The 25,773-nt window shown below is 41.3% G+C and overlaps 1 protein-coding gene and 1 long non-coding RNA gene across 2 annotated transcripts in view; both read left to right on the top strand.

The window, feature by feature from the left end:
- The window catches only part of LOC114657709 (uncharacterized), a 284,979-nt gene that overhangs the window by 236,778 nt on the left and 22,428 nt on the right, over nt 1-25,773 (top strand). The gene's annotated exons all lie outside the window — the stretch shown is intronic.
- LOC127529251 (uncharacterized) lies at nt 1,997-4,368 on the top strand. Its single transcript, XR_007935917.1, has 3 exons — nt 1,997-2,069; nt 3,999-4,156; nt 4,253-4,368. It is a non-coding gene; the product is annotated as an uncharacterized LOC127529251 (long non-coding RNA).

The raw sequence follows: 25,773 nt of genomic DNA, 5'->3' as shown, positions 1-25,773 counted from the left end.
TTTGAAGATCGCTTTTATTTATGTGCGGTTTTATTTGCCGCGCCCAATTGAGGTCGCCCTTTTGAAGGTCGCCTTTATGTGCGCGCCCTTATTGACGGATACCCTTTTGGATAGCTGTTCCGCATCGCCTACAGCAGTGCTCCGCAACCTGTGTGCCACGGTACACTGGTGTGCCTTGAGCCGATACAGGTGTGACGCGGTCAAATAAGACAATTTTCTAACTAAATAATATTTCAACGGTCCTCCTTAGAAACACAATAACGAGAATACGTGCAACGAAATATTCGCATATAGCCTTTTAAAGGTTTCATAATTTTATGTGTCATTTCTCTGAAATAATAAATCTCATCGCCTGTCGCCTACGACGTAGGTCTAGTCGCCAGACAACTCCGTAGTATGCTTTGATAGGCAGAGCGCTCCGTGCCCTCACCTAGATTCAATTCAAGCCGACGTATTAGTCGTGCTACGTCGCATTCACTCGTCTTGCGACAGTAGTTATCTTTCATTACTATTAGTTGTGCTGCTGAATTGTGTATGGTTAACGTTCTTCGTGTGATTCATATTTAGTTTTATACCCCTTTAAATATGGATAAATTTTTACGTGGAAAAGATTCGTCTTAACGTACAGATAATGAAGAACCCAGCACAAGTGTTGCAAAAAAAAAAAAACAAAGAAGATTGTGAAAAGGAAGTACAACGAAGACTACATTCGATATGGATTCTCGTGGTGTGGTGACGAAACGGCTCCAAAGCCACAATGCATCATTTGCGGCGATCAGCTATCAAACGAGGCAATGGCACCCAGTAAACTAAATCGCCATCTAAATTCAAACCATCTCAGTTACGCTAAAAAAAGAAAAACAACTCTTGTGTTAATTAAAAATGATAAGCGGTCATGCTTGAAAGATCTTGACCAAGAACTTCGGGTTGCGCTGTCAAATATTGAGCCGAATATAAAACTTTTGTGTTCATTGAAACAAGTGCGGGTATCACATTAATCAGTCATTATGTTATAATAATTATTAATATTGCATAAAAGTAAATATAGTATAGTTTTTATGTATGTATACTTATAATAAATGTATACTTATAATAAAAAATGAAAATTTATTGTAAAATTTGTGTATTAAATTAATATCTATATATCAGTGGCGTAGCTGGAGATCATGTTGCCCGGGGCGGTGAAAAATTTGATGCCTCAAAGCTGAAATAATTTTTTTTTTTGCGCCTCCTCAAGGAACAAAAAAAAAAGAAAAGTACCGTGGTTTGGACGCCCCTAAATAGCTGGCGCTCGTAGCGGACCATCCCCCCAGCCCCCCACCCCACCCCACCCCACCCCACAAGCTACGCCACTCCTATATATTTTAGCTTTTGACGTGCCGCGGAATTCTAGGAAGAACTTTGGTGCGTCGTAGGTGAAAAAAGGTTGCGGAGCACTGGCCTACAGTATATAAAAAAGTGCCGCTTGCAAGAAACCTCAAAGCAATGCCTACTGTCTGTGTGGTTGCGAGAGCCCGACTTCGCCGAGTTTGACTTCGAATATACGCAGCTAATAAATCTTTGAGGTACAATATTCCCCCTCGGCTACAGCGGTATCTTTCGTACAGAATTTCCTCCGGGGGCAATAAAGGATCTTGCCGATCGCGCAAAACCCTCTTTATATGAAATCCTCTTCGTATAATTTGCGCACCGATATCAATTGGTCGCTCATTCATGAACGGCGAAGCCCTGACTGGATGACTTCCACACCGTCACTGATCACGTGTGTAAACTAATCCTTGTTTACGCAGAACAAACGAGCAGGTTTGCGGATTTGGATGTGTTGCTATGACAACACTTCCAGCAAGAGTTTCAAAAAACCGACAGATCCAGGATCAGGCCAAATAGTCAACAATTACATCCGGCTAAGCGAGTAATCCACGTACGAAAAATACCCCCCTGTTCTCTCAAAGCTAAGATTGAAGTTCTTTCATGAGGTCTCATCATGCCAGTGAAGGTGAATTACCTTCAGGTGAAGAAATACATCAAATTGCAAGATGGGTTCACATTTGAGGAGTTTCTAAACAAAGGTAAATTTGAATTTAATTATGTCTGATTTGAAAAGTTAATTTTATTGACATTTATAACCAAATTTTCAGGTGCTGGTCATAAAATTAGAATATCATTACAAAGTTGATTTATTTCAGTAATTCCATTCAAAAAGTGAAACTTGTATATTAGATTCATTCATTACACACAGACTGATGTATTTCAAATGTTTATTTCTTTTAATGTTGATGATTATAACTGACAACTAATGAAAGTCCCAAATTCAGTATCTCAGAAAATTAGAATATTGTGAAAAGGTTCAATACTGAAGACACCTGGTGCCACACTCTAATCAGCTAATGAACTCCAAACACCTGCAAAAGCCTTTAAATGGTCTCTCAGTCTAGTTCTGTAGGCTACACAATCATGGGGAAGACTGCTGACTTGACAGTTGTCCAAAAGACAACCATTGACACCTCGCACAAGGAGGGCGAGACACAAAAGGTCATTACCAAAGAGGCTGGCTGTTCACAGAGCTCTGTGTCCAAGCACATTAATAGAGAGGCGAAGGGAAGGACAAGATGTGGTAGAAAAAAGTGGACAAGCAATAGGGATAACCGCACCCTGGAGAGGATTGTGAAACAAAACCCATTCAAAAATGTGGGGGAGATTCACAAAGAGTGGACTGCAGCTGGAGTCAGTGCTTCAAGAACCACCACACACAGACGTATGCAAGACATGGGTTCCAGCTGTCGCATTCCTTGTGTCAAGCCACTCTTGAACAAGAGACAGCGTCAGAAGCGTCTCGCCTTTGGACTCCTGCTGAGTGGTCCAAAGTTATGTTCTCTGATGAAAGTAAATTTTGCATTTCCTTTGGAAATCAAGGTCCTAGAGTCTGGAGGAAGAGAGGAGAGGTACAGAATCCACGTTGCGTGAGGTCCAGTGTAAAGTTTCCACAGTCAGTGATGGTTTGGGGTGCCATGTCATCTGCTGGTGTTGGTCCATTGTGTTTTCTGAGGTCCAAGGTCAACAGAGCCGTCTACCAGGAAGTTTTAGAGCACTTCATGCTTCCTGCTGCTGATGAACTTTATGGAGATGCAGATTTCATTTTCCAACAGGACCTGGCACCTGCACACAGTGCCAAAGCTACCAGTACCTGGTTTAAGGACCATGGTATCCCTGTTCTTGATTGGCCAGCAAACTCGCCTGACCTTAACCCCATAGAAAGTCTATGGAGTATTGTGAAGAGGAAGATGCAATACGCCAGACCCAACAATTCAGAAGAGATGAAGGCCACTATCAGAGCAACATGGGCACTCATAACACCTGAGCAGTGCCACAGACTGATCGACTCCATGCCACGCCGCATTGCTGCAGTAATCCAGGCCAAAGGAGTCCCAACTAAATATTGAGTGCTGTACATGCTCATACTCTTCATGTTCATACCTTTCAGTTGGCCAACATTTCTAAAAATCCTTTTTTTGCATTGGTCTTAATTGATATTCTAATTTTCCGAGATACTGAATTTGGGACTTTCATTAGTTGTCCGTTATAATCATCAACGTTAAAAGAAATAAACATTTGAAATACATCAGTCTGTGTGTAATGAATGGATCTAATATACAAGTTTAACTTTTTGAATGGAATTACTGAAATAAATCAACTTTTTAATGATATTCTAATTTTATGACCAGCACCTGTATCTTGTTTTAGTAAAAACAAAATTGGGCTTACAGCAAACAATGCACTTCAAATCTTTGATGAGACAGACACTAATGTGGAGGAAGGTATTTTTCAAGAGTTGGTTCAGAGCAACCCACAGATATGCTTCACAGTAAAATGTCCTCCACAAGGATTTTTTGCTGACCTGGATTTTTCTGGTGGCATGTAATTTCTTTCTGAAATGCTCAAATTTCTTTATAAAATATTTGAAAATTAATCAATATTGATATCCCCTTTTAAAAAACAAGAATTTTCACCCACAGCTACCTCAACACCAAGTACATTCACTGATACACTTTCAAACTCCAGTGATGTAGAAAGGTTGGAGAGAAACCAACTGAACACATCTGCAAGTGCAAACTCTAATAATGGCAGAGAAATCACAGGTGCTGAAAAGGCAAAACAGGTAAATGTGGATATATCTGCCTTCATGGATAACGTTTGTGTTTGATGTCATCATACCATTCCTTCATATTTTTTTTTTTTTATATTTAATAACTAGATTGTTCAAAATGCCCTGAAAGAGAAACCTGGTGGTTTGGATGTTCTCGAAGAATATGAGTTAACTAAAACACTAAAGCACAGCACGAGATGACAGCTTGTTAATGCTGGTCAAGAGCTACTTTCAGGATCTACAGTTTTGTGTAACAGCTGAGAGCTATACCACCGCCTGGCAGCACCTGGAAGTTGGAGTTATGGCAGGCTGTATGATTTCCCCTTTGGTATTTATTATGGCAATGGAGATGGTCATACGGGTATCTCGTTGGGTAGTGGGAGATGAGAGATTCAAGAGTGGCCTCCGTCTTCCTCCCATCAGAGCCTACATGGACGACATGACCATCATTGCAACAACAAAGCCATGTACTAGGCGATTGCTGCAGAAGCTCCAGGAAAACATCCAGTGGGCAAGAATGAAGTTTAAGCCAAGTAAATCTCGCAGCATCTCCTTCATAAAAGGAAAACTGACAGCTGAGCGGTTCTATATTAGTGGAGAACCTGTTCCAACAGTCTTAGAGAAGTCCATTAAGAGCCTTGGGCGGTTGTATAATGCAGACCTCAATGACACCTGGCAACGTGAACAACTATGGCATGACATGACTAATGGCCTTAGGCAGATTAACAACACTGCACTCCCAGGGAAATTTAAGCTCTGGTTCTTTCAGTTTGGGTTATTACCCAGACTATTGTGGCTGTTGACCATCTACGAAGTTTCGCTCAATCATGCCAATCGACTGGAGAGGCTAGTGAGTTCTTATGTGAGGAAGTGGCTTGGACTTCCAAAATGCTTCAGCAGCGTTGGACTCTACAGCGACGGAATTCTGTCACTGCCCATCCCTAGCCTGGTTGAGGAGTTCAAATGCGCAAAGGTGAGGCTGGATATGTCACTTACGGACTCCTGGAATCCCATAGTGAGAGGCGCTGCTCCCACCCTAGCAACAGGGAGGATGTGGACCCCAGCCACAGCTGTGCTACAGGCCAAATCTGCTCTTCTCTATTGGAACGTGGTGGGTCACGTCCAACAGGGCAGAGGAGGCTTTGGTTTCGGAGCGGTAACACCTCTCTGGCAACAGGCATCTGCAACTGAACGTTGAAACATGGTGGTGGAGGAGGTGCGTCGTCAGGAGGAAGCAGCCAGGTGTGCCATAGCTGTAGCGCAGGCCAAGCAGGGCCGCTGGATGAAGTGGGAGTGTGTTGAAAAGAGGAAACTCACATGGAGGGAACTCTGGGTAATGGAGTCCAACAGGCTGAGGTTCATCATCCGAGCCACATATGATGTGCTGCCTTCATCCACAAATCTGCAGCTGTGGTTTGGAAAGGACCCATCTTACCCCCTGTGTACAGTCCCAGCAACTCTTAAGCACATCCTGGTTGTTCGCAGGACTAGCCTCACTCAAGGCAGATACACATGGAGACACAACCAGGTCCTCAGGTGTCTAGCTGAGAAAGTTGAGTGCAAGAGGGAATCCATCAATGCCCAACCTTTCACCAACCAGGAGGTGCGCCAGGATCCACCAGCATTTGTCCGGGAGGGGGACAAGCAGAGGACTACCCATTCAACCCCAGATCCGGGACCGCTGAAGGTAGCCAGGGATTGGCAGATGCAAGTTGACTTGGGTCAGAGGCTCATCTTCCCTACAGAGATCGTAACGACTACTCTACAACCAGACCTCGTCCTTTGGTCTAACCTCCGAAAACTTGCTTACGTCATCGAGCTGACGGTAGCGTGGGAGGATGCCATTGAGGAAGCATTTGAACGTAAGAAGCTGCAGTATGCCAACTTAGCCACTGAGGCGGAGGACAGAGGCTGGAAGATCAAGGTGTGCCCAGTGGAGGTTGGGTGTAGGGGCTTTGTTGCCAGTACAACAGCGAAGCTACTTAGAGAGGTTGGAGTTAGGGGACAGGCCGATCGACAGGCTGTCAGAGAATTGGCTAACACTGCTGAGAGGACCAGTCACTGGCTATGGCTGAAGAGGGATGATATCACTTGGGCAGCTAAGGCGATTACCTAACCGCTAGACACACGCCCAGGCTTGATCAACCTGTGGTGGGCCTGCCTCAACAGGTGGTGTCTTGTGATAAAAGGCCGAAACACCCGGGGAAGTTGAGGCACACAACTGACGATGTGTCCTGCTGGTAAAGCTTCTTGGCTGCCATTCTTCATAGCAGCCATCCCTCAAGATTTCCCCCCATTAGAAGCTATGCAAATATCAGGGATTGTAACATCTAGTCCTTTCATTGAATTAAAAATTGTTAGCCATATGACAGAGGTTCGTGGGTAAGCTATCAGAGAATTAATAAATCAACACAATATCAAGCTTGCTTTGCGTTTATTCATACAGATATGGAGGTTTGAATTTTGTATAAATGACTAAGTTCTACTTAATCTTATAAAATTTTTAGGAGGATTCACACCTGTAAACAGAGAGAGACATATGCCTAGTACTTATTTTTGTATTTATTTATTTATTTTTACTTAGTCCTGTATATAGAATAGTTTGCTGTGCTCAATGTTACAGACCAGAGTTTACACCAAATGATTAATAGCTGCTGTAACCTACATGTACAAAATTGTAAATTAACACTGGGATCCCCTGAGACCAGGCTTTTTTATATATTTGAATCATTTTGGATGGGAAACCTGCTTTTTTGTTTAATAGGTTTTGAAATATCATGTAAACTATTTTGTTTAATAAACAAGCATTTTGAAAAGTCTTGATTCCTGTGTTTTTTGTTTTTTTTTTTAATCTGGTGTAATGATGTGTGTACATTAAACTTTCCATTAATGAGATATTAGCTTCTAAAATAAAATGAGGTGCACCAACTTAATATTGCATCTAAAATAATATTGTGTGTAAACATATTGTCACTCCACATTTGTCATGTGCTGAAATCAACACCTTAAGAGTTACTTTTTTAACACCAGCAGAGTGTCTTGGGAATTTAGTTTACACCAAGTAATGTGTATGTTCAACACACTTCTGGTGTTACAAAATGAACTCTTACAGTGTTGCTTTCAACACCTGAAAGTGTCAAAACATATAACTCTACACAAAGTGTAAATTTAACTCGATTTGGTGTGGACCTATATAAACTCTGAATAAGTGTTCAAATTAGCTGTGAATTTAACACTTTGGATTTTGCTGTGATATAACTATTAACAGTATTTTAAAAAATGCTTTGTAGTTTATATGTTGTACAGTATATTATTCCAAATGTTTTAAAACATTGAGAAATCCGTCCATCCATTTTCCAACCCGCTGAATCCGAACACAGGGTCACGGGGGTCTGCTGGAGCCAATCCCAGCCAACACAGGGCACAAGGCAGGAACCAAACCCGGGCAGGATGCCAACCCACCGCAGGACACACACAAACACACCAAGCACACACTAGGGCCAATTTAGAATCGCCAATCCACCTAACCTGCATGTCTTTGGACTGTGGGAGGAAACCGGAGCACCCGGAGGAAACCCACGCAGACACGGGGAGAACATGCAAACTCCACGCAGGGAGGACCCGGGAAGCGAACCCAGGTCCCCAGATCTCCCAACTGCGAGGCAGCAGCGCTACCAGTCAAAGTCAAACAGTGAAGACGAAAGAGCTACACGGTGTTTGTTGAGTGCATTAAAACCAATGATGTGCACTGCTACACAGGAAAATCACCAGTCGCTTACAAAAATTAAACATATTTGAAAAAAATGTTTATTATAGTTTTAATATATTTTAAAATACGTTACAAAATACTCCAAGGATAAATATGGATTACGATATGTTGAAGTACACTTAAATGCACTGTAAAATGCGTACATTATTGCTGTTTTTGCATAATGTACCATGTTCCAAAATATAAAAATGTATTTCTCAATGTGGGCGGCTACCCACTGCGCCACCGTGCCACCATTTTAATATTTTGGAACATGGTACATTATGCAAAAACAGCAATAATGTACGCATTTTACAGTGCATTTAAGTGTACTTCAACATATCGTAATCCATATTTATCCTTGGAGTATTTTGTAACGTATTTTAAAATATATTAAAAATATAATAAACATTTTTTTCAAATATGTTTAATTTTTGTAAGCGACTGGTGATTTTCCTGTGTAGCGGTGCACATCATTGGTTTTAATGCACCCAACAAACACCGTGTAGCTCTTTCGTCTTCACTCTTTGACTTTTCCGCAGACATTTTTGCCTTTTTAATGTATTTATTTATTTATTCACACCAAGAAACCTCGGTTATAAAGGTTCGTCTCACCTGAATGAACTTGCTGTTTGTTATGGAAGGGAAATAACAGACATATTCACATTTTCTTTTCGGATTTTTTAGCTAAAAGTAGAAAATGCCTGTCATGGAATTTAAATATACAATTCTGCATCATTTTTCCCCTTTAAATACTTATAATAATAAATTCTATTTCAAAATATAGAACTGATCATTACTTTTGTTTTATGTATTTCCAATAATCCGCCCACTTTCTATGCTTTTTCTTGAGCAGGGTCGTTTGAGCCTCCCGGAACAACAAGCGCTGAACAAACACACACGGATTAGCTTCGCCGATCACCGACCTGTGGGAGGTAACCTATACTAGACACGGGGAGAACGCGCAAACTCCACATAGGAGCGAAAACCCTGAATCTCCTTACTGAGGAGGCCGAAGCTCCACCACCTCTCCCAATGTAAGATACCATCCATTATCCAAACCGCTATATCCTAATACTCTGCTGGAGCTAATCCCAGCCAGCACAGGGCGCCAGACCTCCACAGGGCGTGCACACTAGGGACAATTTAGAATCGCCAATGCACCTATACGTGCATGTCTTTGGACTGTGGGAGAAAACACACGCACACACGGGGAGAGCATTCAAACAGTGAGGACCCGGGAAGTGAACCCAGGTCTCTTAACTGTGAGGCAGCAGCGCTACCCACTGCGCCACCCTTGTATGATACCTTCAACCGTAATAAGCGGCCAAAGCGAAAAATGCGGTCGCTATAGAAAGCGTGAACTCCAGCAGACATACTAAGCTTAAGCGGAGCACCGCAACTGTAAAAAGGAAATAAAGCAAGAGAACTCACTCAACTACAATCGTGTAGCATCAGAGAAATGTTACATAGGAACGTGTGGTTTCAAAGCCATTCTACAGCATTCCCGTTGTTACAATATTTTTCTTTTTTTTTTTTTAATTCCCTAGGCACTGCCGCTTCACCTGTACCGAGCTGTTGCCGCCTCCCCTTAACGCTCCGTCGTTGTATGAGGTTAGTCGTTCACATCTTCAGTCCACCGTTACATGCAATGTCGTCCTTCTCATCTCTATGGGAGTCACGGACTTGCGGAAACGCCCATTAGCATAACTAATAAAAGGTATCAGGAAGCAGCCGCGGGGCCATTGCACCTGTCCGAAATCATTCAGTGCCGCTTTGGGTTATTTGCAAAAGGCACCAACACACCTTCTCCCGTCTCGGTGAGTTTCTCATTATTTGTTCCATTTATATTTTACAACGCGCTGAGTCCTATTAGGTGTCACAGGATACTTGAACCAAACTTGAACTTTTTACTGCAGGAAAGACAAAGGGGGTCAGCCATTACCTGGAGGTTCTGTAGAGTGAACTGGCAATGTCGGAGTCATGTATGCGGCAACGTCCAAGTGTAAATGAATGCTCTGAATTACTATGGGGGGCAAAGTCTTCACGCCCACATGCTCAACAAGATCAAGGTTATGACACTAATGTCATCTGAAATTTGACCCTAAATGTCATCTGCAATGAGCGCAATTAGTCGGACCATAATAATGGAGCAGAACACAACGGGAACGCGCCTGTACACGGTGCAAATCTCTGAGAACTATATGAATCGTTTAATTTTTAACATTTTAGAATAAGATATTCAAGTCGACAGGACTGATATGATGATTATTTAGCAAACGGGTTGCTGTATTCAACTACTTTCATTATTATTATTGACTTTCTGTTGTAGTTATTTGTTTTTGGAGCAGTTTCTCCCAGTTATGCTTTTAACTAAGTTGTTAAAAAAATGCTAACTTTGTTTACTCCTCTTCAAACGTGCTGCTGAAGAGATAATAGCATTGAGTAAGTTGCACATACAGAACAATCTTTAATAAACATTAAGATTAATGTTTTTTTAATAAGGATTTCTACTAAGGCTTTATAGTGCTCGATGCAGTAAGATTACCCGTCTGGTTATCTCAGGCGACACTTGCATTGATGACAAACAGATAATTGGGGACATTTAGAAGTTCGTCTATGGATCCAGTGGTTTCATTGTATAGATTACAAAATGAAAATATTCAGACATCATCTGTGTAAATTCTCGTGTGGCAGGCAGTGTAATGTAATGATTAAGGCTTTGGAATTTTAACGCTGAGGTCGTGGGTTCAAATTCCACCATTGACACCGTGTGACCAGGTCGCTTGACCCGCCTGTTCGCCAGTTGAACAACCAAAAGGAATGTAACCAGTTATATCCTAAATGTTGTAAGTCGCCTTGGTCAATGGCGTCGGTCAAAATAAGTAAATGTATAAATCCTAAAGTGGTTTGAGCGAATGGCCAACAGTCAAATCGGTTATATAGTGCCTTTTATATCTTCGTCAGGGTGGTAATGTTAATCTCAATGTTTTAAGACATCCATTCATTTCCTGCCTGCTCCGCGATCTGACGAGATGTTTTTCTAATTCAGGGGTCCTCAATCAGTTTTTTGCTTCAACCCAACTGCTTAATAAGAGGCCCTTATTGCTCAAGTAACACTTCTGCTTCAATTTAGTTGCCTTGCTTGTTAAGATTTCGAACCCTTATTGCTTATTTTAGTCTTAACTGCTCCTAATTAGCAATAACATGAAAATGACAAAAGAGACCAGCATTTTAGCTTGTTACCATTTAATCACCTGTGTTTATTTATTATGCACTATTGGGTTTAATTAAATACTTGGAAGGAAAGTGAAGAGAACAAAGTGAAGGACTGAGAATTACTCTTCCATTTTAGCCTTCAAATCATTTGGATGAGATCCTTAGAAAGGGGAAGAAAATCTAAGATATGAGAATGAGCTGACATAGCAGAGTTAAAGCACTAACAAGCCAGGAAATTAAATTATTCACAAGAATTTAAGAAACCAGGTTAGAACAAAAACCTACAGCCACTGCGGCCCTCCACGACTGGGATTGAGGACCCCTCTTCTAATTGGTAAGAATCAACGGACAGGGAGCCGCTCCTTGGACATCTCAAAATGACATTTTGCTGTTAAGATTAAGGAAATATATCAAACGATAAAGTTTACTTTTTCCAAATTCAAAATACATAAAGCACAATAGCTGAATCTAAAATGTGCAGGAATTGCATAAAATCAATTAAATTCGTTTCAATAAACAAGTTAAAGCAGACGGACGTCTCATTTAAATGTATCAGAAAGCGCATACGTGTCTTATTAATTGTACCGGCACCTCCAAGGGACCCCGAAACATTTGCTCCGCAGTTGGATTTACAGGTAAGGCGGCTAATGAAGCTAAAACCGGACTCACAGGATATTTTTCTCTTTCAAGAGGACATTCCAGACTCAGCTTCGCATCCATCAGAAAGCATTTAATGGAAGAAATAGGCGAAATATTCAGCTGCACCTCTTTTTGAAAGAAAGAAAAAAAAATCGCCATCTTTCTTTGTTAAAACTCGTTATGTTTGATCCTCGTCTTGTTTCTGACTTTTAGTGCGGCTTGCATCCCACACAGCTAAGTTTATTCTGTCAGGAAATAAACTTGAACGTACACATTTTTAAGTGTAAAATCCATCCATCCATTTTCCAACTCGCTATATCCTTACTACAGGATCACGGGGGTCTGCAGGAGCCAATCCCAGCCAACATAGGGCACAAGGCAGGAAACACTCCCAGGGCATGGTGCCAGCTCACCGCAGGGCACACACACGCACACCAAGCACACACTAAGAACAATGTAGAATAGCCAATGCACCTAACCTGCATGTCTTTGGACTGTGGGCGGAAACCCACGCAGACACGGGGAGAATATGCAAACTCCACACAGGGAGGTCTCCTTACTGCGAGGCAGCAGAGCTATCACTGCGCCACCATGCCGCCCTACGTTTAAAATGTGCATGATAATAATGGGTTCCAAATTGATATAACTATTGTAAATGTCTTAATTTGTTTTGTATTTTTTTTATCGATATGGCCAAAAAGGTGCTCGTGTTTTGATTTTGTCACAGTGGTTACACAACGCACACTCGGGTATGGCTCGCTTGATTTTTTTTAACGCGTTTGGCTTCAATTTGCGGTGTTCACAAAGATCCTTGGGTTCTGAGACTTTGAGGTGACATGATCGTTTTTAGAAGGGCGATGCATGAGTTCATCTCCCCCTCATAGTAACGTGAGGGTTGTGTTTAAATTTTGGAGTATTTGTTGATGCTTTAAACAGTGGCGTAACTAGGGTCGGGCGGAGGGGGCGGTCCGTCCCGGGCGGCACATTTTTGGGGGTGGCATTATTGGCCAAAACGCTCAGTACAATTCGTGTGTAAGCAGCAGGGTTCGGAAAAATATTACTCATGAATGAAAAAAGTAAAATTCTCTGATTTTTATCCACAGATGTTTCAGAAATAATTTTCAGACTGTCCTTCTGTGTGACGGCATCCGTCACAGCAGTTGAAATTTATGTGCAATAACACAAATAAAGCTAAACATTACACCGAAAATAATTTCTAGGAAGACAAACAACTGATTTACAATTTTATAATTTCGTTTCGTTATCAATCCGAATGCGTTCTTGCTCTGCGCAGAAAACATGCCCATCCCTCATTGTGTCACTACACTGGTTCTGGTTTTCGCAACGGAATTATATTAAACTAATAATTAGAACACGGCTTATATTCTTGTTTAGTTGATGCTTATAAATTATTATATGTGAATAATCAATGCTGTTTCTCTATACATTAAAACATCTATGCAAAATTAATTTTTCTCTATACGTCATTTTAATTTTCTATTAAATAGGTTAACATATTCAGATATTTTGGAGGGTGGCAAATTGAAGCACCGTCCCGCCCTGAGCGGCACGAACTTTAATACGCCTCTGGCTTTGAATGACTTTACTGATCCCAGTTAGCCTAACTTAAATACGGGCGACGTTTAAAAAGTTTCCGAACTTTTTTTTTTATCAGTTTATTAAGAATTGCGAAAACAAATTACGAGCACTTTTCTACATAGTCACCTTCATTTGCGATGTAGTTTTCCCAGCGTCGTACCTTAATGCCCAATTAGTACTCCGCCCGCCTTCACCGTTTCCAACGAAAATATAAAAATGCGGAAGCTTTGAACGTCCCTCGTACTTGACTGATTGTGTCTGTATCGCTTAAACGAGCTGCTAACGTTGTGCCGGGGGCGTTCGCAGAAAATAAATAAATACATTCTGCATGTTGGCAGAATTTTCTTTGAACCATGAAACTTGTGAATGTTCATAGAGGGCAATAGAGCTAATAAAAACCATTGGTAAAACGTACATTTGGCTGATATTATCTATCCATTATCCAACCCGCTATATCCTAACTACACGGTCACGGGAGTCTGCTGGAACCAATCCCTACCCACACAGGGCGCAAGGCAGGAAACAAACCCTGGGCAGGGCACGCGTGCATACACACACACACACCAAGCACACAGGACAATTTAGAATCGCCAATGCACCTAACCTGCATGTCTTTGGACTTGGGAGGAAACCGGAGTACCAGGAGGAAACCCACGCAGACATGGGGAGAACATGCAAACTCTAAGCAGGGACGACCCGGGAAGCGAACCTAACTGCGAGGCAGCAGAGCTACCCACTGCGCCACCGTTCCGCCTGGCTGATATTAAATAGCGATATTTCACTCTTACCGGAGTGGTGACTATGTAGTAAAGTGATGTAATTTGTTTTTGAAATTCTTAATAAATGGAATTTTAAAAAGTGCGGACACTTTTTCAACCTCCCTCGTACAGCATCAAATAAATATACCCGTATTTTGATATAATTATCCTCAAAACCTTCATAATACTTTGAATTTAGCTGAGAATGGAATATTTAAGGGATGTTAATAAAAAATGATATGCCGTTTAGATTATACTCTGTGAATCCGGGCCATTTTCTCTAATAAAAACAACTTAAAAAAAAGTATATTAAATCAATTAAGCGCCAGAAATGGATTCTAAATATTGCAGTAAAGCAGCTTTATTGTTTCAGATTTAAGAAATATATTTACGTTATCCAGCGGATTCGTTTAAATAAAAAGCAGTACCCGGCATGTGGGCAGCACTGCGTTATCTCCCCGGCCATCCATCCCGGCAGTGCACTGGACGCCTTGTTCTCGTGGGCGCGCATGTCGGAGTACCCAGACGTGCCGCTGAGGTGCACGTGAACCGGCGGGCGTGGGTTTAGCTGCGTGACTGTATCACTCGAAAAATATTTCTGCTCCAAATTTCAACTTTATATATTTTAATTATATGTACAATTTCCATCCACACCATTCACACAATCCCAATGTAAAAATGCATTTTCACTCGACTTATCTCAATAGGGTTCACTGAACGTTTCAAAACTGAAAAGCTTGAGCAAGTATTATACATAGATTTATTCTACTGTATTTCAAACGTATTATTGCTGCTACTTTCAAATATTATGTGTCATGTGTCTGTGTTTTTTTAAATATCGTATTGTCAAACAAATAAACTTTTGAATTCAAAGAATTTCTCTACTATGTCAGGTTTTTCCACCTATTTAAAGTCAATCTTACAATAATTGTGCTTTGTTAAAGCACACGTCAATGATTATGTGAAGGTTACGGAAAAATATCGGGTCTAATTAACATTTAAGCTACGCTGTACCCCTTACTAATTGCGCAGTGATTCATGTATTACTGATAAGGGTTTGGTAATTCCACAGAATTTGCTGCCCCAGAAGGGTCAGGGCGTTATGCCAAATAAAATAATATAAAATAACTTCATTTAAATATTGAAGAGCTCTGTATATAAAGCTGTTAAATCAATTTAATTTACCTGTGTGTCATATACTGGTCATCCTGTGTACTGTATATGAGGTTTGTAGTCTGGGAGAACAGGAAATCAAGAAGATGATTTACTGTAAAATAAAGGCAAGAAACTAGTAACAAAAAAACAAAACAATAAAAATGTGAATTAGCTTAAAGCCGCCGTAATTCAGGGTTTTCCTAAGAAATGTACCAATTCGCTTAATGTGATGGAAGTACAAATAAACAATAATATTTTAATATTTGAAATATTAAAATGTGTGCCTCTATAGTTTAGAAGTTTAATAAATGCTGAATACACAGGCTTCAAAACTGCCAAATCCACTGTTTTGAGATCAGGAACTAAAAGGAATTGAAATAGACCTGAGGGGTGTGTAATGTAGGCGTCAGTACACTGGTGAAACAGGGGAGGGCTTCCTGGAAAGTGTGCAGAGTCAACTGAGATGCTGCTGACAGGGGTGTCCGCTTATGGGCCTCAGAATGTCTCAGGTCGCTGAATCTGTCTGAGACTTCAGACTGTCTTGCCTGCAACTGGACTCTATTGGATTAATCCTGTAAGTTTGGCAATTCATTACAAATGACATACTCATATTAAACATTTAATGTCCCTAACTTCTGACAACATTGGAATACACAGAAAAACAAAATGATGTTCAAGCTGGATATTGTTGGCTGCAAGTGTACCTAATGAGCTTAGACAAAAAAATTCTGGACTTCTCTAGTGCCTTCAACACAATCCAACCTTTGCTCCTCAGGGACAAGCTGACAGAGATGGGAGTAGATTCATACCTGGTGGCATGGATCGTGGACTATCTTACAGACAGACCTCAGTATGTGCGTCTCAGGAACTGCAGGTCTGACATTGTGGTCAGCAACACAGGAGTGCCACAGGGGACTGTACTTTCTCCGGTCCTATTCAGCCGATATACATCGGACATCCAACACAACTCAGAGTCCTGCCACGTGCAAAAGTTCGCTGACGACACTGCTATCGTGGGCTGCATCAGGAGTGGGCAGGAGGAGGAGTATAGGAACCTAATCAAGGACTTTGTTAAATGGTGTGACTCAAACCACCTACACCTGAACACCAGAAAAGCCAAGGAGCTGGTGGTGGTTTTTAGGAGGACCAGGCCCCTCATGGATCCCGTGATTATTAGAGGTGACTGTGTGAAGAGGGTGCAGACCTATAAATATCTGGGAGTGCAGCTGGATGATAAACTGGACTGGACTGCCAATACTGATGCTCTGTGCAAGAGAGGACAGAGCCAACTATACTTCATTAGAAGGCTGGTGTCCTTCAACATCTGCAGTAAGATGCTGCAGATGTTCCATCAGACAGTTGTGGCGAGCGCCCTCTTCTACGCGGTGGTGTGCTGGGGAGACAGCATTAAGAAGGACGCCTCACGCCTGAACAAACTGGTGAAGAAGGCAGGCTCTATTGTAGGCACGGAGCTGTACAGTTTGTCATCTGTGGCAGAGCAAGGGGTGCTGAGCAGACTCCCGTCAATCATGGAGAATCCACTGCATCCACTGAACAGGATCATCTCCAGACAGAGGAGCAGCTTCAGCGACAGACTGCTGTCACTGTCCTGTTCCACTGACAGACTGAGGAGATCATTCCTCCCCCACACTATGCGACTCTTCAGTTCCACCCGGAACTATCTATCTATCTATCGATCATGCAGGTAGCCCAGACTCACTGCACAGGCCAGACCACTTGTCAGAGGGTTGAAGCAAATGACTTGACAGAGAGCGTGATTATTAAAATTATGTTGGGGTTAGAAGAGTCAGCGAGTAAAAATATATATCACTCTATATAAATAAATAATATATTGTGGACGCTAGAGGCACAGTTGCCCCATGAAACCCACCAGACAGACGTCCAAGACACACTAGTAAAAGCACCAAAAAGAATTTTAATATTATTTTCTTCAAGACAGTGCACAAAGCACCACACACTCCATTCTCCAATACTCAATAATAATCATAACAATAATCAATAACAATAACAATCCTCCACTCCCAGCAGCTTAGTCACCCAACCTACCAACTCCGGCTCTGCTTCCTGGGTCTTCACCAGTCCTTTATATAGTCCATAACCCGGAAGTCTTTCTCCCGGGTTCAACGCCACATCATCCTTCCTCAAGTAGCCCGGAAGTACTGTGGACTTCCATCCTCATGATTCTGAAGTACTTTCATTTTGTCGTAACAGCAGTAGTCCTCAGGATCTTTGTGAGCTCCCCCTGGTGGCACCCACAGCATCCAAAAGGGCTGAGGAAATGGAGTCCACGTCCCAGGATGCTTTGAGGGAATCTGGGGAACCATTGCCGTTCAGGGGAGCTGCTACCTAGCGTCCCAGGGGATGCAGTGCCCTGAAAAGCCTGCCTTCCTCCACTCTTTTCTTTCAGGGACGTCCCGGCCAGACTGAACCGCCGGCTGTTCCTCATAATTATAAATATATATCCTGCGGTGGGTTTGCGCCCTGCTCGGGATTGGTTCCTGCCTTGTGCCCTGTGTTGGCTGGGATTGGCTCCAGCAGACTCCCGTGACCCTGTGTTCGGATTTAGCGGGTTGGAAAATAGATGGATGGATGGATAGATATATATATATACTAGCCGTCCCCTGCAGCTTCACCTGTGTAGAAGTGAACCAGGACAGTGAGGAGGGCCCTGCTTAGTTCCCTACTCCTCAAGTCATGATTCCGCCTCCTTTCGGCCTGCAGTTGACTCCTCCTGACTACAGCCACATATCTAAACCCAGGTTACCAGGAAAAGGAGGTGGCCTGGTTGTGGTTTATATATCTACCTTAACAATGAAGGAACTCTGTCACATCTTTTGAATATATTGCTGTGAAGTTGGTTTCTTCCCCTCCTGTGCTGCTGTTGTTAGTTCACCACAGATTTGGGAGGGCGATAAACTGTCTGTCTGAATTTAATGAACTTCTCACTTTAATCTCATCTCTTTGCATTGCAGTAATTGTACTTGATGACTTTAATATTCATGTTGCTATCAACTGCTCTCTCACAGTGGAGTTCATCTCATCTTTGGAATGTTTTAACTTGACACAGCATGTTGATTTCCCCACTCATGCTCAGGGTCATGTTTTTGATTTGCTTTGTTCAATTGGCTTGAATACTGTCTCTGTCTCAGGTTCACTTGCTGGTATTTCTGATCATAAGCTTATCGAATGTAACTTTAGCATTATTACCACTACATCTTTTGAGAAAAAGTCTGTCTCTTATCACAACATTAAGTCTGTTAATTCTGATTTGTTTGCTACTTCCCTTCTGTCTTTGTTTCTTTCTGGCCTGCATAGTCTTTCCTCTCCTGACAGTATGGTTTCCCTTTATAACAATTGTGTTTCCCAACTGCTAGATAATTTTTGTCTCTTAAGGACTAGGCAGGTTCCAGCCACCCGCACCTGTCCCTGGTACACCCATGATCTCAGAGCTATGAAAGCCATTAGCTGGCATCTTGAGTGGCTTTATACAAAAACAGGCCTCATAGTCCACTCACAGCTTTACATTGAGCACACTAACTATTATTCCTTTCTCATAAATGGTGCTAAATCTAAGCCTAGAACTCTCTTTAGGACTGTTAATAAACTCCTCCATCCCCTCCTCTAACATGCCCCAATTCAGCTGAACAGTGTCAGGCTCTCTTACATTTCTTTGATACCAAAATTGATCAAATCGATCACAGTGTCCCCTCCACACCTCAATCACTCACTGTTTCTGATCTGCCATCTCCATCATCAAGACACTTGTTTCTCACCTGATGACTCTCTCACCGTCTCTGAACTTCTTCTTTCAGCTGCTCCCGTTAGGGGTTACCACAACAGATCAACTTCTTCCATATATTTCTGCTCTCTGAATCTTGTTCTGTTACACTCATCACCTGCATGTCCTCTCTCACCACATCCATAAACCGTCGCTTAGGCCTTCCTCTTTTCCTCTTCCCTGGCAGCTCTATTCTTAGCATCCTTCTCCCAATATACCCCTCATCTCTCCTCTCCTCTGCACATGTCCAAACCAACGCAATCTCGCCTCTCTGACTTTGTCTCCCAATAAGTTTAATTCCTCCTCCAGTCTGTTTGATCCTATCACCACCTCTCTGCTTAAGACATGGCCATCCATGATTAGTATTCATGTGGCTTCATTGATAAATGCATGTTTCGTTTCAAGTTCTGTCCCTACTGCCTTCAGAACTGCTGCAGTTACCCCAATCCTTAAAAAAAACCTGACTTAGGCCTGAAACTGGAGAGAGAAGAAGGATCCATCTGTAATCCTTTTCTGACTAAGATGATGTGACGCACGGTTGCTACACAACTCCACGCCTTTCTTCTAAAAATACACTCTATGAGCTTTTTAGTCTGGTTTATGTACACAGCACAGCACTGAGACGGCTCTTCTCCATGTAGTTAATGATCTTCTCCGGTCTGCAGCTTGTGGTTCACTTCATATTCTCCTCCTTCTTGACTTACTGTAAGTGCAGCATTTGACACTGTTAATCATGAAATCCTCCTCTCACATCTCTCCACTGTAGGGATCTCTGGCCCAGCTTTTCAATGGCTCATGTCGTATCTTTCTAATAGTTAACAGTTTGTCACACTCGGCTGATAGAATTCCTTCACCTCACCTGTGTCGTGTGGTGTCCCTCAGGGTTCAGTTCTTGGGCCATTACTCTTTCTACTTCATATCCTTCCTTTGAGTCAGATTATTCAGACATGGCCTAACTTCCACTGCTAACCAGTCAATATATAGATAAATCTTAATAGACAATCCCCTACAGACTCGCCTCCCAGCACACTCACTGACTGCCTCAATGATCTTAAGCTATGGGTGTAAATTAACTTTCTCAAACTTAATGCCAATAAAACTGAAGTGTTACTGGTAGGCCCAAACTCCCCACTTTCTAAGGCATCCAACTTCTGTGTTTCTGTTGATGTTACACTTGTCAAACCTGCTCCCATTGTCAGAAACCTTGGTGTTTTGTTTGATTCATCATTTAACTTTGAGCTACACATTTGGTCTCTGTCCAAAATTTCATTCTATCATCTCTGTAACATTGCCCGCCTCCAGCCATTCCTGTCCTTGTCTGATGCTCAGACTCGGGTTCATTGTTTCATAATGTCTCATATTGATTACTGTAATTCCCTCTTCATTGGCCGCCCTGCAAAATCTATACAGAAGCTACAGTACATTCAGAGCTCCACAGCCACACAAAGTGTTCTGCTCACGTCTCTCCTGTTCTTTCCCAACTGCACTGGTTACCAGATCCATCAAGGATTAAAGTCAAGATTCTGCTTCTCAATGCCAAAACCCTATATAACCTTGTCCCTCATTACTTCACTCATCTCCTAGCTCCTTTCACTCCTTGTTGATCTCTCAGGTCCTCACGCAGTAATCTCCTTACTGTCCCACACACCAGACTCTCCACCCTGGGAGGCAAGTCCTTCAGTGTAATGGCCACTCATCTATGGAACTCTCTTCCTCAGTCTCTCCAAGTTTGTTCCTCCTTCTCCACCTTTAAATCTCAACTCAAAACTTTCCTCTTCGACAAACTTTTGTCTTCTGTGTGATCATTTTTGTTCCCATGTATATGTAAACTGACCTTGGGTTTCTGAAAAGCGCTCTATAAATGCAACTTATAATAATAATAATAATAATATCTCTCACTGCCTCCCAGTGGAATCCTCCAGATTTACATAAAGTACATGTGCAAGTGTGAACAATACACTGCTTGTGTAGCAGCAGCGTCTGAAGGCACACGCGTCGCGTTGTGTTAAATTTTAACCCGGCCTTAGAGTAAATAGATGCTTAAGGCGATGTAACTAACAGACATGCAGTTTTTGTCTTTGTCATTAGAATCCTAAAATATTCCATGAAAGTATTCTGCCTTTTCATTAATTGTGGAATTAAACAATCCTATGAAAACAGAGAGCAAAAAAGTGTATTTGCTACAAACAAGTGGCCAACACAGCAGTCTTTAAAGCGTACATCTGCTTCTTTACACCCTCCCAGTTTGTGCGGGGCAGATAAGTGGATAATTTCAAAATAAATTGTATTTTGTTATTTAGCCAGATTCCAGTCGTTCCATGATAATGAACTAAGAAAGACCATCTGACTAACTCCTTCAATTTTTTCCCCTTTAAATCAAGCTGGTAATTTAATTAGAGTTGTGCAATAATTTTAAAATGTCTGAATTTGCGTAAGCCTCCATAATGGTAGGTGTTCTTAAGAAATGTAAATGATTAATTTCATGAGGTAGACGTGCATAATAAACATGAATAGCGGTAGCACATATTTGAAATATCCAAATGTGCAATTTAATTTAAATGTTTCAAGACTAAATATTCTCGATTGAAATAGAAATGTGTTATCTTTCACTCTGTGATGGAGGTCCATAGAGGGATAGTAAAGGATAAAAAAATCATAAATAACATCCTCTTCATATCACTAACCTTGAAATAGTCATAAAGGATGTCCCCACGTGCTTACGTTTGAAGTTTGTCATTTTTAACCTTCTTTGAGTGGCTCGTATAGGGCTAGGACCACTGTTAAAGAATCAAATATCCAAACTATGGTCATATTCTTGATCTGAAAGATCAAAATAGCATAAAATGGCACTCCAGGTGTCTATATTACTGAAGCTTCATGACAGTGATATTTCAGTTCTGATATTAATTGTAGTTTTGGTTTTTATTTTATAAAATTCCATCAGCTGGCGCCCTACCCGGGTTTTGTTTCCTGCCTTGTGCCCTGTCTTGGCTGGGATTGGCTCCAGCAGACCCCAGTGACCCTGTAGTTAGGATATAGCGGGTTGGATAATGGACGGATGGATGGAAATTCCATTCATCCATTATCCAACTCACTATATTCTAACACAGGGTCACGGGGGTCTGCTGGAGCCAATCCCAGCCAACAAGGCAGGAACAAATCCTCAGGCAGGGCACCAGCCCACTGCAGTTTTATAAAATTAATTTTTATTTTATTTCATTTTAGTTTTCAGTGGAGTCAACAATTTTTATTTATTTATTTTTTTTTAATTTAGTTCTGTGTTTAAATTTTTTGTTTTTATTTTATTTAGTCCTGGCTTTTTTACATAATAGTACAGTTATATTAGTATTGTGAATTTCCCATTGGGATTAATTATCTATCTATCTATCTATCTATCTATCTATCTATCTATCTATCTATCTATCTATCTATCTATCTATCTATCTATCTATCTATCTATCTATCTATCGATCGTTTTAGTTTTTTTTTTCTGTTGCAAGACCACAAATGCTGGCTTTCACATATTTTTTTCAATGCAAGTTATGTTTCAGTCAACAAAACACACACACAGTTCATAATGCCATTAAACACAGCTTGACTATCAATGATCAAACAGATTAAGTGGCCTAATGAGTGTAGTCAGCAGGATCAAAAGTTTCAACCCAAGAAACCAGTCTGTACAAGCACATTGCTGTTAAGCTTCAAACAAGCATGCATTTCGACAGATTTGCTCACACTGCAACAAAGTCCATTGCACAGATAGTCACACAGTGAAAATATTCGCTTGACGAGCGCCTGTAATGCAGGTTGTACAGACAAGGTCCTCGGCCACTGGCACCAGCAGACTGTATGTCGACGATTTCTGCTGCCAGTACTGAAACAGTGACGTGCGGTGAGGTTCATGGTGGTGAGGCACTGAGTCATTCAGAGTCAGAGTTACAAATATATGAACACCAAAAGAATCGCTAACTGGCAGCATGCACATTGCCTACTTTTTATGTTTCATGTCTTACCAGCCTTTCTTTACACACACACACACACACATAGGGAGGGTACATATCTGGCTAAGAAAGAACGTGACATTTATAGCGGTGAGAGAGAGAGCGCATTTGTTCCTCACTCTCCATGTGTTATAAATTTGCCGTTGCAATTCCACAATTCATACTCATTCAATACAAATGAAAGTATAGAGTGGGGTACTGAAAAAAAAAACGGATTTCAATTTTGACCTTAATTGAAATATTTAGTCGTTTTTAAAAGCTTTTAATTCTGATGCTTTAATCAATTTTAATACGGACTGTTTAACAAAGGGATAACAAGAAAAACAAAAGAATATTTTATTTAAGGTCAAAATTTAGTTTTTAAATATTGGATTTTTTTATTAGTCTGATCCCATTTTTAAAAAAATTGAAAACTGTTTATGGTCTTTATTTGTAAATTAAGTCCATGCGTCTATCCTTCTCCATGAAAATCTCCATCACTTTCTTGTAAAAGTCCTTATTTTCCTTTAGTTTCAAAAGTCTTAATCTTCCATTTTGGCAGTCAGCTGGAGCAAAAAATAAAAATATATGGACCGCTACAGTGCAGTACTGATATTGCTAACTTATTAGTTCCTTTGTGTAGAAGAACAGCAGCAACAAGCACCTGTTGGGCTTCAGGGCGGCACGGTACTGTTTGCCTCACCTTGTGCCTTTTTTATGTCTGATCAGCAAGACTAGATATGTCACACACATTCATTAAAGATATTAGCCAGACTGCCGTAAGTCAGGGTGTATAATAAACATGTCTGCAAACATTATATTGGTGACATACAGGGAGACAGCAACAGACACGCGCCAATCGCATGCATCAACCCATGTGTGAGGGAGAGTGCAGTTCAAGGGGAAGTGAGGCTCGTCGCTGTCGCTCCTTGCGTTTCTCCCCTATATTTCATCGGGAAATGTGCAAATTCAGAGATTTTGACTATAAAAATGATCAAAGTTATTGAAATCATATCGAAAAAAAATTATAGCATAAACCAGTATGTGTATTATGTTTTCATTATTAGTTTTGTTTTACTTTTCATAACCGGTGAGACTGCATGTCCCTGTATGAAGTGCAGTCATAGTGCCAGAGAAGTGCTGGACTACCACTAAGTACTGATCCATCTGGCCCTGCACTGAAACTCCGAGACTCTTTTTCTTCTTCTTGCACATTACATTTGCTTTTGTTATCATCTGTGTTGTAATTAAAGTATTTCCACACATTACTTTCTCGCTTTCAACCTGCAAACACCTGTGCAAAACTCGTCATCGTCAAACACAAGTGCTTACTGCTTCAACCCGATGAGCCAAATGTGCTCAACAAACAGACAATGGTCCTTTACGGAAGTGGCACCATGTGACTATAGTAAGCCCAAGTTATGAGATCACCTCATAGTAAACAGTTCAACGTATCTGAATGCCCAGGGTGACCTTTCTTTTTATTTATATAGCGTTTTTCTCACTACTCAAAGCACTCAGCAATTGTAGGTTAAGGGCCTTGCTCAAGGGCCCAACAGAGCAGAGTTCCTTTTGGCATTTACTGGTAACCTTCTGATTGCCAGTTTAGATCCCTAGCCTCAGAGCCACCACTCCGCCTGATCACTCTGACCTACAAACAACCCCTCTGCACGACTGAACTAGACTGAACGAAAATGCTATTGCTGTTTTTTTCGTTTTTACTCAATTTTCATTCTCATTTTAGTTCATTCACTTATCACTAATTTTTATTTTTATTTAGTTTTAGTTTCTCTGTTTGTATTAATTTCAGTTCTCATTCTTGTAAAATGAAAAACAATATTTTTATTTCTAGCTCTCGTTTTCATTATGAAAATATCACTGCCATGACCCCTCATTATTATGAACTGCTTCAAAGTGCAGTAATTCTCCCCAAAATTACTCAAAATGCCCACTAGAGAGAATAAATCCACCAACAACCTTCTAATCACACAAGGGCAACAACACATCTTTTTAAAAGGTTTATTTTCATAAAAGCTGTGTTAACAAAATTTATCTCCGAGGAACACAATGGCACTGAAGGCAATCCCAGAATTAAACAAAGTGCCATCAAACGCAAAGTCAAAATGCAGAGCAAAGAGTCACAAGAATGAAGTAGATCACAAAGCACTGAATGATACTTGAGTATAACAGCACACCACAAATTCATTCACAATGAACCGCAACGGACTGTAAATTTCCCCCAGCCTTTATAAGACATGAGGGCAGCCCCTTGATGATGATGAGCAAGTGGCACAAACACGGTGTCACAAAAACAGTCACAAGACATCAAAAAGGTTTGGGGCAGTCACCCGTGTACTATTCCCTGGCTGCAAATGGGTAATTTAGTTTTAGTTCTTCACAGGTTTGAGTTCAAAACAGAACTGATTTCATGGTGAGAATATGGCAGCTTTAAAGGCAGGGACAGGAAGTGACAACATCGAGACTGGAACTGGAAGTGATGTCATTGGGACCGGAAGCAACATCGTCAATGGCACCGGAACTGGAAGTGATGTCTTCGGGGACCGGACGTGACGTCATCGATGCCACCGGAAGTCACATCATCAATGGCGCCGGTACCAGAAGTGATGTTATCAATGGTGCCAGAACCTACTGGGATTTCCCATGGATGGTCTGCAGAGGATTGAGAGAGGAAGTCAGTGCAGTTTGCCACCCCCTGGTCTGGCGTGGTACTA

This window comes from Erpetoichthys calabaricus, chromosome 9 (genome assembly GCF_900747795.2).
Source record: "Erpetoichthys calabaricus chromosome 9, fErpCal1.3, whole genome shotgun sequence".
Classification (NCBI taxonomy): Eukaryota; Metazoa; Chordata; class Cladistia; order Polypteriformes; family Polypteridae; genus Erpetoichthys; species Erpetoichthys calabaricus.
This window is presented reverse-complemented; position numbering and strand designations above follow the sequence as displayed.